The sequence below is a fragment of the Egretta garzetta genome, unplaced genomic scaffold (assembly GCF_000687185.1).
Source record: "Egretta garzetta isolate BGI_Z169 unplaced genomic scaffold, ASM68718v1 scaffold596, whole genome shotgun sequence".
NCBI lineage: Eukaryota > Metazoa > Chordata > Aves > Pelecaniformes > Ardeidae > Egretta > Egretta garzetta.
Window position 1 is genome coordinate 356,130 of NW_009260129.1, and position 11,034 is coordinate 367,163.

Sequence of the window (11,034 nt, forward strand, 5' to 3'; positions counted from 1 at the left end):
CAGTGCATTTATCCCAGAAGCCTCTTCTGTAGTGCATTTTTTTGGCCAATAAATAAGAAAGAAATCTTGAAGAGGTGCATCTGTGCTGAGGAATGTGTGTCTGCCTCAGCTCCTGATTTTGTTTAGTGTTAATCTGGAGACAAACTTATCTCTTTCATGAAAGGTCATTAGGGATGGTGAACTCCCTCTGTGCATGTTTGTGCTTGCTTTTTTGAAAAGCGTAAGTACAAAACATGAAGCCTGAAGGTTAGCAAATGTAATCTACTTTAGGACAAAGAGGATTCTTCATCTGCTCCTTAAAGAAACTCTTATTATTTTCTGACTCAAAGTAGATAGGCCCTTAAAATATTCACTAAATCTCACTGAGGTGTTCAAGCTCACAAAAATGTCAGTTGTACTTTTTGTACCTTTATTGATGTTGATGTGGCAAAGAGATGGGGAAGAAGAAAAGAGAGAAGCTGACATCCAGGTAACATGACTCACGGCTTATGCTCAAAGGAGAGACCATCAGTGAACCAAGGGTACTTATTGCTCATATGAAATATTTTCTTCCTCCTACCTAGAGAAGTGACTACTGACATTCAGACTAATTACAGTGCCTCTTCACATGTCTGTAGGTTTGCCATCAAATAGTTCCCAAGTGTGTTTAGAAACAGGTAAAGGAGGAATAAAACTAGCCAGGAAAGGAGAAGGAAGAGAAGACCACAGCCACCAGCAGGAAGGAATATTGAAACTGTTAGAGGAAGAAAGAGAGCTCATGAGCAAACCAGTATATTGAGTTCCCTCAGAAAGACATAAAAAGAAGAAATTATGAAGTTCTGGGGTAGATCCGAGCCAAGTTTGGTGGTTTGGACGGGGCTCGTGCAAGAAGAAATTGGATACTAGTGTTTACTCCTCTGATAGAGACCTGATGTTATAATAAAATGTGACTATACATGTGGGATTTACCAAATGGGGGACTATAAATAGTGGGCACTCTAAGAGAGATGGCAAATGAGTTGGTCCTTAAAATTACACCTCTTGCTTTTTCTTTGCCTCTCTGAATTTCTGTACTGCATTGGAAGAATTATAAAAACCTGGTTTTTTAGTCAACAATGTGAAAGGTAATTCCATTTGGATGAGGCTTTGAGTGGGTTCTAGGACTTGGCTTTTGTCACATTTTTATGCACAACTCTAGTTTTCTTTCTACTTGGTTGTTGCTGTTGTGATCAAAAATGTTCACTATCTGCCATCAGCATGGAAGGCTTTGTACTTCTGCAAAGGAAGGCATTAAAAGCAAAGCCTATACCTGCCTGTCTGGTATACAGGCACTGAAATTTACCAGCCTGGTATGCCGGAAATCCTTCCTCTACCACTTTTGTTTCCGTTACACTTTTTTGAAAATAGTAACCAGTCCTACAGTCCTGTATTCTCCCCTAACACTGGTGTCACCTGTCAGAGACACTTTGCAAAGACCCCTCTACACAACTAGGGAATACTACTTTGTTAATCTTATAACATCAGTGCTCTGTTTTTCTCCCTTGGTATCAGTTTTTGTTAAGATCCATGGTGTCTGTTATTCAAAAAAATAATATGGTTCATTATTTTATTATACAGTATTTTGAGCTAGCACCCACCTCTCTGAACTCTAAACGCTTTCCTGCTCACTGTCCTAGTATACAGCAACCTATGCAGACACATCCCTATACTTACAAGCGTGAGTTATTTAAAAAAAAATAATTGCTTCTATAGCTGGAAAACTGAGGCACAGCTTGATGAAGTGACTTGACTGAGGTTGTGTGGAAATTTCAAGAACCAGACAGGTACAACAGGATAGAAGGTTTTGGATTTCCTATGGGGAGCTGAAGTTGGCCACACCGTTACCTGTCCAGAGCACAACATCTTCTAGCCATGGGGAACTGAATGCAAACCTTCCATGTCACAGTCCAGTATTCTTCTCTCTAAGGGTTATAGTGTCAGTCATGTAGCACTGGACATTTTTCTTAAAGCCTCAGCCCTTGGAGATATGTAATTATGCTAGACTCTCAGCTTTCCTATAAAGCAGTAAGTTTCTAGCTCTTGTGAGTGCTGAGGGAAGTACAAAAACCACAAGAGTGTCAGTTTAACAAAACACATACACAAAATAGATTACTTTTTGTAAGCTGGTCTCATAACTTTTGGGGCCCCATAGGACACCCTCTGGGTGTTTATGGTTGGCAATACTGTGAACTGCAAGACCATCCATTCCCTGACCTCCTTCTACATCACTCCCGGGAACAGACATAATTTGGGGGTTTAGGGAGTTTAAAGAAGGAAAAGAAACAGTATGTATTCTCAGATGTCTTCTTGTGTAATCCCTCTTTGGAATTATTCCCCTTACACCATTTCCATGAAGGTCTTTCCTTGGAAAGGACATCTGTGGCATGTTTATGCCTCCTGTTGTTTGCCCTAGCTACTACTACCTCTCTTTAGATATTTTCTGGTACGGACGGAAACATAATGGGGTTTATACATAAACAGCATGAAGTGTCTGCTCTGTTTATGCTAGCAGGTTCCTGTTAACCTTTAATCCTCCCAAATCTTTCTCAAAACAATGTGAAACAATCTATTTTTACATTCTTCCCTGTTGTTTGATGCTAGTTAATATCATAAAAAAATTTTGCAACAACTTGAGAAGCAATTAGAGCCTCTTGGGTCAGGGGGTGCATTAAGGGTGCTGTCTCCACTTGCCTGTACCTCTTGCTGCATCTAGAAAGGGCAAGTCTGAGTGGGGTGAGTGGCTTCTGGGGCAGAATGGGCACAGGTCTTGTTTCGGTGAGAGCCACAGGTTTCCCAGATATCATCCGGGGTGACGTCCCTCTCCAGCCTGGGAGCACTTCAGGAGGTGAAGGGATGCAAAACTTCTGCATGCCCCTCCTCTGCCGACCCCGACCCCATTAGGGGCTGACAGCTGTGAAAGACATAGGAAGCAATTAAAGCACAGTGTATTAGTCACAAAGGCTGATGGGCCCTTCTCTCTGAGAGGCGCAGGTCTGCAAAAGAGATAAAACCGGGAACCTCGACTGCTGTAACACGCCACTCAGAGGCTTTGTGCAAGTCTATCCTCCAGGATCCACTTGGGGTTATTTATTTACTTAAAGTTCGTTTGAAAACTGGAAGCTTCAGGCTACTTACCCGATTAACCTTAACACCTGTTTGGCTGGAAATGTTTGGGAGCAGTGTGAACAAGCTGTAGCAAGGCTTTTTTTTTTTCCTTTTTTTTTAAGTGAAGGGAGCAGGCAAAGTATACTCCTAACACAAATGTTATTCCAGCCTGTTCTCAGGTCTGTGGTGCTGGGGTTTGTTCCTGATAAAGATTTAAGCGGAAGATCCTGCTAGCATCTACGACTGCTATAGCAGGGACAATCATGATATCTAAATCAATAGATTGTAGTGAATGGCTGTTGTTTTAACTTTTGCCTGCTTCTGTTTTATTGCCTGATGGATTTTGGCTCTCAGTTTTCCTCTTCAGAGGCCTACAATCCGCACCAAATGTTTCACATTACTCAGTGTGAAAAACCTCCTATTCTTTCAGATTTTTTACAAGTTCATACATCCGTGGAAACCTGATATTTCATATTTCATTCTGCTTTGTGAATGTCATTGTGAGGGATGCTGGTTCACATGCAACAGGCCTCTTCTGTCTTTGATCAGCTTGACCGCAACTAATTGTAAATGGAGAACAAATGAAAGAAATATTTATAAATTTCATGGGAATTCAGGCAGAGCCTAAGCCTTTCCTAATGCCTCCATTCACAGTAAATGTTTATTGAATACTTCTAGTCTACTGTGTACTTCAGTATTTATATGGTGTTATGTTTTAGCTTGTTCTGAGTAGATCCAGTAAAAGACCTCTCCTGCATCTTTCTTTCTTTCTTCCTTCCTTTCTTGTACTTTTCTTTCCCTCCCAAATGCCCTCCTTTCTTTTGTCTTTGCCTTATAAAACAGGCTGCTGGCGGAGGAGAGGAACACCACAGTTGTTGGGTTCCAGAGCCTACAGCTGTAAGAAGGGTAAGAAAGGGGAAAAAAATGACCGTAAAATTTAAAACAAATTTTGAGACACAAAGCTGAGTTGGGAAAAATCAAATGAAAATGTTAAAGATTTGTCCAAAATAAAGTCATAAATGCCCCGAGCCAAGTGAAACAGCTGCTAGGTCATGCAGGCTAAATCTGAAAAGGCAACACAACAAAGTTTAATATTATGAAGCTAATCAGAAGTTGCCAGGATAAAAAACCCCCAAGCATTCCTGTTTTCACTTCTCAGCCTCTCGTTCTTTTTACAGAGTTGTGCTCTGACAACTTTTCCCAGCTTTAGCACAGGTTGCTTTTACGACGGGAAACTTAGCGCATCCGAAACCTTTTTGGGAGTTCCCCGCGTGTCCAATCGTATAGAAATTTCACTGTATCAAGGATATCACAGAGTAGAAGCAACCTCCTTTGGCCGAGGACTGGGGAATGCAGAGCCTCATGTGTTGTTTGTCCCAGATGCCATGTGTGTTGCTGGTCGCTGGTTGCTGCACCGTGACTGCGGGCATGGAAGGGGACAGGTGCTGTGCGGGTGCGAATCGGCGCTGCTCCGCTGAGGCTCATGGAGGCTCCGGAGTGAAACGTGAGATGTGCCGAGTGAAATGAGAGCAAAGCCACTCGTTTCAGCCTCTCATGAAGGCCCATGCCTTCTACTTGTCCATCAACACCTTTTTTAACTGCGCCATTCGTATGGAAAATAAGGAAGGAGCAGAAAGACCTGGGAGGACCGGGCAAGGAAGTGGATGTGCAAGGAAGGGTGAAGTGTGACCCTGGTGTGAGGCAAGAAGGAGGGCAGAATTCTGTGGGGCATGTAGGAGGTTAAGGATGTATTTTGTCCCTTTTAAATATGACAAGAAAAAAAGAAAAAAATCTCAGGTCAACTGCGAGGCTCAGAATTCATTATCATTGCCTCACCTCTCTACTGGAGCGTATTCCTTCTCCTCTCCCATAGTTTTTTGTTTGTTTGTTTGCTTTTATTTCTCATCTGTAAGCTCACTGGGGCCAGGGAAATGCCTCTTTCATCTCTGGAGAGCACCTAACATTTGTGGGGAGATGGTGAGGAGGCTTGGAGCTTGTACAACGGTAAAACTTTGAACCTAAAATAATCAAAGAGGCAATGGATTTCTGAGAAAAAGATTCTTTAAGGTTGTTCCTTTCCAGTACCCCCATGTTTGAGAAGGAAAATAGGGTGAGAACTTGGGAGGAGATGAAACCCAGATAATGTGATACTGAATTTTCCCTGAATTTAAAGCCTTCCAACAATTTTTTTTTTCCTCTTTGAGAAGGCAGTAACATCTTAAAAGCATATGCTGTGATATGCAATCCAGTATGCTAGGTTTGCCTAATTCCTGAGTCCCTAGCAATGAATATGCATTTCTGGCAGCCAAACACCACATGAATTGTTAAAAATAAAACACTTGATAATCGGTATTAAATTAAGTCACAGAGCAGAGATGGATGATGATTATGATCAGGGCTTTAAGTATTATTTACCTTCCTACAAAGAGCTTGTCTGGTCTTTCACAAACAGGGTATATAAAACACTTACTTAGCATGTAACTTGAGCTATGAAAATTGTATTACAGTTAAGTGTTCTTAAAGCCACAGGCTTTTTATCACAGTTAAGAGAGCAGGGAAGAAGGTGGGGGAGGAAAATGGAAATAGCTTAGGGAGCACCCTGCCTTCGGGTGACTGGCTGCATGAACGGCGTTGCGATGCAGAGGCGTGCAGAAGCTCCACCAACACGGAGCTGGCAGAGCCACACCAGGCAATGCTCAGCAGGCATCCTGCTGGGGCACTGCCTCGAAGTCACTCTCTGGTCTGCTGCAGCATGCACCCCTGCTCTGCCCACTCAGGGGCCCAGGTTATACAAATTTAACAGCTCCGTGCTTATCTGATGGGAGATGATATGTGGATCTACAGGAGGAGAAAGGAAAGGATGTCTTTTAGAAGGCACACACTTTTGTCTTTCCCACATTATTATTGTGACTTTTGCTGAACCACTTCATTAAGCAGCTTAGAAAAACAGAAACGCAAAGTGTTGTTGTAGATTTTGCTTGACAGTGTGTTCCCCACGTAGTCTTCTAGCTGTCAAGGCTGGGAAAAAACCTCACAGTACTGATGCAAAGGCAGGGAAGAAACATGGACTCAAGAGAAACTGAATTAAATATTTTAAAGATACCCATACTCCCTTGGATGCTCATGCTGGTCTAAGTAAACTCATTTTACGTGTGTTTTAAATAGATTAGGAGTGTGTGCATGCGTGATCAGCCCGTATCTCATCAGAGGGATGGTAGACCCCACTTGCAGAGAGAGACAACTGCTTAAGCCATCCTCACTTGGCTGCTCGAGATTTTCTGTCCCCATCCTTCAGGGCTCCACAGTTTTTCCTAAGCATGCTCTTCCTCTTCCAAAGTCCTTGGACTTAAAAAATCTTTAAAATAGCTTGTGCAAGAAAACAAAAGACATTTCTAACATTTCTGCAAAGCCAAACCCAGCCAATGTCTAATGGGGATCACACAGGAGGCAACATCTGAAATGGGCTCATCCCCCAGTGGACACTTTTTGGTGGAGAATTTTTGTTTAGAATTGATCCATTCTGAGGGAGGTTTGAACTTCTGGGGCATTTGGGAAACAACTCACTTCTTTCTTCCCATGTGTGTTTTAAATATAGTTTACATTTTTCTAACCTGTTGCAAAACTGGATAGTGGTAATACAGTGCAACTATTGTAACTTCTCAAGGGTATGTGATGACTTGATTAGGAATGAAAACTATTTAAGAGTTGTTATTTAGCAGTGGATAAAACAGTAATCTCATTCCCCTCCCAGCTCCGAAGTTATGTTCTGCATATTCTTTATCCCTCTCCAGATTTGACTCTCATTTTTCCAACAAAACCTTATCTGTCTTTTGGTGCAGTGAAAATCTTTCTTCATATTAAACAGCGCAGGGTGAACCAGACCTCATTCAGCAACACATCATCTGTAAGTGACGGAAATAGCTGTATTAAGCCAAAACCTAGCAACTGACAACTGACAGGCTGGCATGAACAAGATCAGCACCCGGATTTCTTACCAGACAGGCAGCTTACTGACTTCTCTCAGCCTGCTTGACCACAACTTTCTGTAACAAACACAATAGCTGGCGTGCACTTGATATTGAGCAAGTGCCATTTTCTGTTGATATTCTCATTTAATTTCCATATGTTGGCAGAAACAGATGGAACTGGATTTTCTTGCAATTACTGTGAGTTTAGGATAACAACTCTTAAATCTGCCTCAGAGTGGAAAGGTATAACACAAATATGCAAACACAGGGACACAGCCTGGATACTAAAATACAGAAATGTGACTTAACGTACAGGATAACTAAAACTGGTTCATGATTTATTGATTAGGCTGGATCATATGAAGGGATCTCAGGAAGCTTAAAATAATTTGTAGAGAATGTGAAATTAGGTAGGGGTAGAGCTGCAATGCCCTAACGTCTCACTGCTAAGACTTTTAAATGAAAACTATTAGTTAAGTAAAGTCTGTGGGGCTTTACGGTTAAAAAAAAGTTATTTTGTTTTCCAAGAAAGCTCTTTTATGGAAATTGCAACATCTGCTCCCATCTCTTTGGTTCTAACCCCAGCATGTTCTTTTGAGATCACAACACTGAAAACATCCACAAAGTAGAAAATGTGTTTTGAGTGTAGGTTTGTTTTTTTTTTTTCAAGATTCTTTGCTCTCTGGCTCAGACTTTTGAAAGAGAGTTATGTAGACTTAAGCCTAAAAGCCTTATTTATTGAAATGAGAATTTAAACAGAAAATAAAGGGGGTTGTATCCAATTGATCAGCCAAAATGTTACTAAACTGAAGCTTAAGGGACTAGAAAACCCAGCAAGGGAACTTGGGATGATTATCAGTTTTAGCTACAAAAGGGTTAGCACAGAAACTGGAAAATTATATTATTTTGAGACTACATGAAAGAAGATAGGGAACACATGTTGAGTCTTTAAGGCCCTGATCCAGCAAATTCTTTTGTACCTGCTTAAGAACCACAAAAAGTATCAACTGAATGCATCAAGGAGATGAAGGGATGTGCGTTCAGGTCTAGCTGGAGCAGTGTAAGAGGCTCCTGCCTTTCCTCTTACCATTGCCTATTGCTCACCCTTCAGAGTGACCTGCCCACACCGTTCACCTGCGTGAGCAGGCAGAGGACCTGTTTCTAGATCGTGTCAGCTCTAGGTCAGCCAGCTTAGTGCAAGTCACCTTCAATGTTTCCAGCAGAGTAGCTTAAGAACTAGCCATAAGGAATAGGGAAGGACTTTGGAAAGACTAAACAGAGCCTGGATTCATACCAGCTGCATTTCCTCAGAACAGCAGAATTATTAGTTCCTAAATTAAGTAACAGTTTGGAAGATTTATTTACTATCTGGTTTAAAAAAAATAGGCTAAATAATAAAAGAATAAGATGTAAACAACAAACCACATGCACAAGACTTTTTACCCGTATTTGTTGAATTTTTCCCAATTGCCATGGACTTTTCTGAAAATGGATTCTTCATTTAAATAGAGAATGATATAGACCTAAATTATTGTATTTTTTTCTTCAAATAAATTGATGTAAAATGGTAGCTGAGGTTTTGCCATCCTTTATGATTTGAAAAAGTGAAAACCAAAAACATTTCTACATGTAGAGGAATTTTATGTACGGTAAGTGAAATGTTATGGTGATTTATTAAACAGAAAAGAGGGAGAAGGAAGGCAGCAGGGATTTGGCACAAACATTTGCAGCTACATTTCAGTAATGATAGACCAAAGCCACAAAATTCAGAATTAAGATAGAAAGTCTTTAGATGGGGTTTTGTTTCAGTCTGCTGTAGCAGTGATGGCCAGGAACGTAATTTGGATCTGGATGGCTATATTTGGGATCCTAAACTTCTGCTAGGCTTGAGGCTATTCTTATCCAGGGTCTTGGCTATAAGCACTACCAAGTATAATAGCTGTACATTTCTTTGCTGTAATTTTCCCCACAATACGGTAAAGAGTTTGGTTTGAATTTGAGCAATTTTTTCTGCAAAGAAAACTGAAACTTCTTAAAAGAAGCAGTCAAAAACTGGGAACCACCAGATTTCACCAGCTGTTTGGGCTTGGCATATACGTATTGGACTGCTTTTCCTGGGACTCCAGGTGGGTTGGATTATTTGGTTGCTGCCAGGTAACTGTATTTTTTTCCTCTTGGTCTCTCTCTAATCAAAACCCTGGTTTTATCTACTATTTTCTTTATTTATTAACTGTTTTGGTTGCTCAGTAGCTGACAGATGTACCATTGACTATACAATACGTAGTTCTTGAAAGAATGTGAGCCAATGCACAGACCCTATCGATCAGAGGCACTGAGTTGTAGTGAAATTTATAGTTACATTAAACAAGCTTTTAGACTAATACTAAGAGACACATAATACTGTAATCAAAGACTCTCCCAATACGTTTCAGGCAAAGAAAATAAATCAACCTTATTCCTGTAAATGAAGAAAACATCAATAACCTCAACAAAGTCAAATTTTTTATTTCCAGCCTTGTTTAGAATTGAAATCAGTAATCACCCGTAATATTATTGTATCCCTTTTTAGAATTTTGCAGTGCTTCTGTTTTGTAAGAACATAACATGCCCTATCCATTAGTGGAAAGTCTGCCTTGGGAGAAGCAGCTCCTGCTCTTTGTGAAGCCCAGTCATGCAAACACCTTCACATTAACACGTGCTAGGGCGCTCTTGAAGGAGGATCGGGGAAGCAAGAAATTTTGCTTAACGGGAAGAGTAAACATTATGAATACCTTGTCTTGGATTCCATGATCGGGGAAAAGCAAAATCACATATAGGCACTTCATGGATTCACTCAAACAGTTCTCTCTGCTTCTAAACAGGGTATTTTCTAACTTTGACAAATTTCTTGCAGTGTGAGATCCCTGTTTTGGAAAGCATTCCTATTCAAGGAATATTCCTATTCAACAGTATTGCAGTTTGTGTTTTCACGTTTATGCTTCAGTTAAAGCCAATGGGATTGGGGTACATGCTTAAAGTTAAGAAGTCTTTTTTGATTTGTCTTTTTTTTTTTTTTAAACTGCTTCTGAGAAAGAAAGTCTTACCTCTCCAGGAACAACTTAAATGTGTTTTGCTTAGGAGACTTTCATGTCAGTCTGAAAAAAGATGGATCAGGATTTTACGAATGCATGGTTCATGCTAGGATCCTTAAATTGATACTATTTCTAAGTAATTTTGCTTTCAGAAATGCTGCATACCTGAATGGTTCAATTTCTTAACTTCTTAACTTTAAAGCTAATGTTAAAAACCCTTACATTTAATGAAAAGTTGTTAGCTTTTACAATAAGTAGTGCTTTTTCAATTCTTAAATCAAACTTGTACAAAAGATAATATGTACCAAAGTAATATGTTTGTAAATAATTGACGTTTGACTCATCAGGCTCCTGTACACTTTCACATTGTCACATAGCAAAAGAACAAAGAAGGATAAAAGTAATGAAACATAAGAACTAAAAACAATTTCAAGGGAGTGGAGACTATCAGTTTTCATTTAAAGTTCTTAGTGATGTTTCAGTTCTACAGTGTGCAAGGGAAGTTGTATTTAAATGCATAGTGTTTGTTTTCCATGTTTTCTTGTATGCTTGCACATTCTTGCACCAAATTCAGTAATTGCATGCTTAAAAATGCGCCTTTGTATTCATTAGCCAGGGGATTGCTTGCTCTTATGGATGCAAGTAGAGGAGTGAACAAAAATGTGTTTCTAAAACTGGAAATAGATCTAGAGATGCTGCTAAGTGTTTTATCTGACTATTTAAGAAACCACACAGACAAGGCTACTTTTAGAGACAGTCATAGCTTAGCTCTCTCAGCTGATTTCTGGAAGCATGCAAATGTATCTAAAAGCCACCAGAGTTTTACCAACCTCATTGATAACACATTTTGGTAGCCCTTCTGATGAGACACC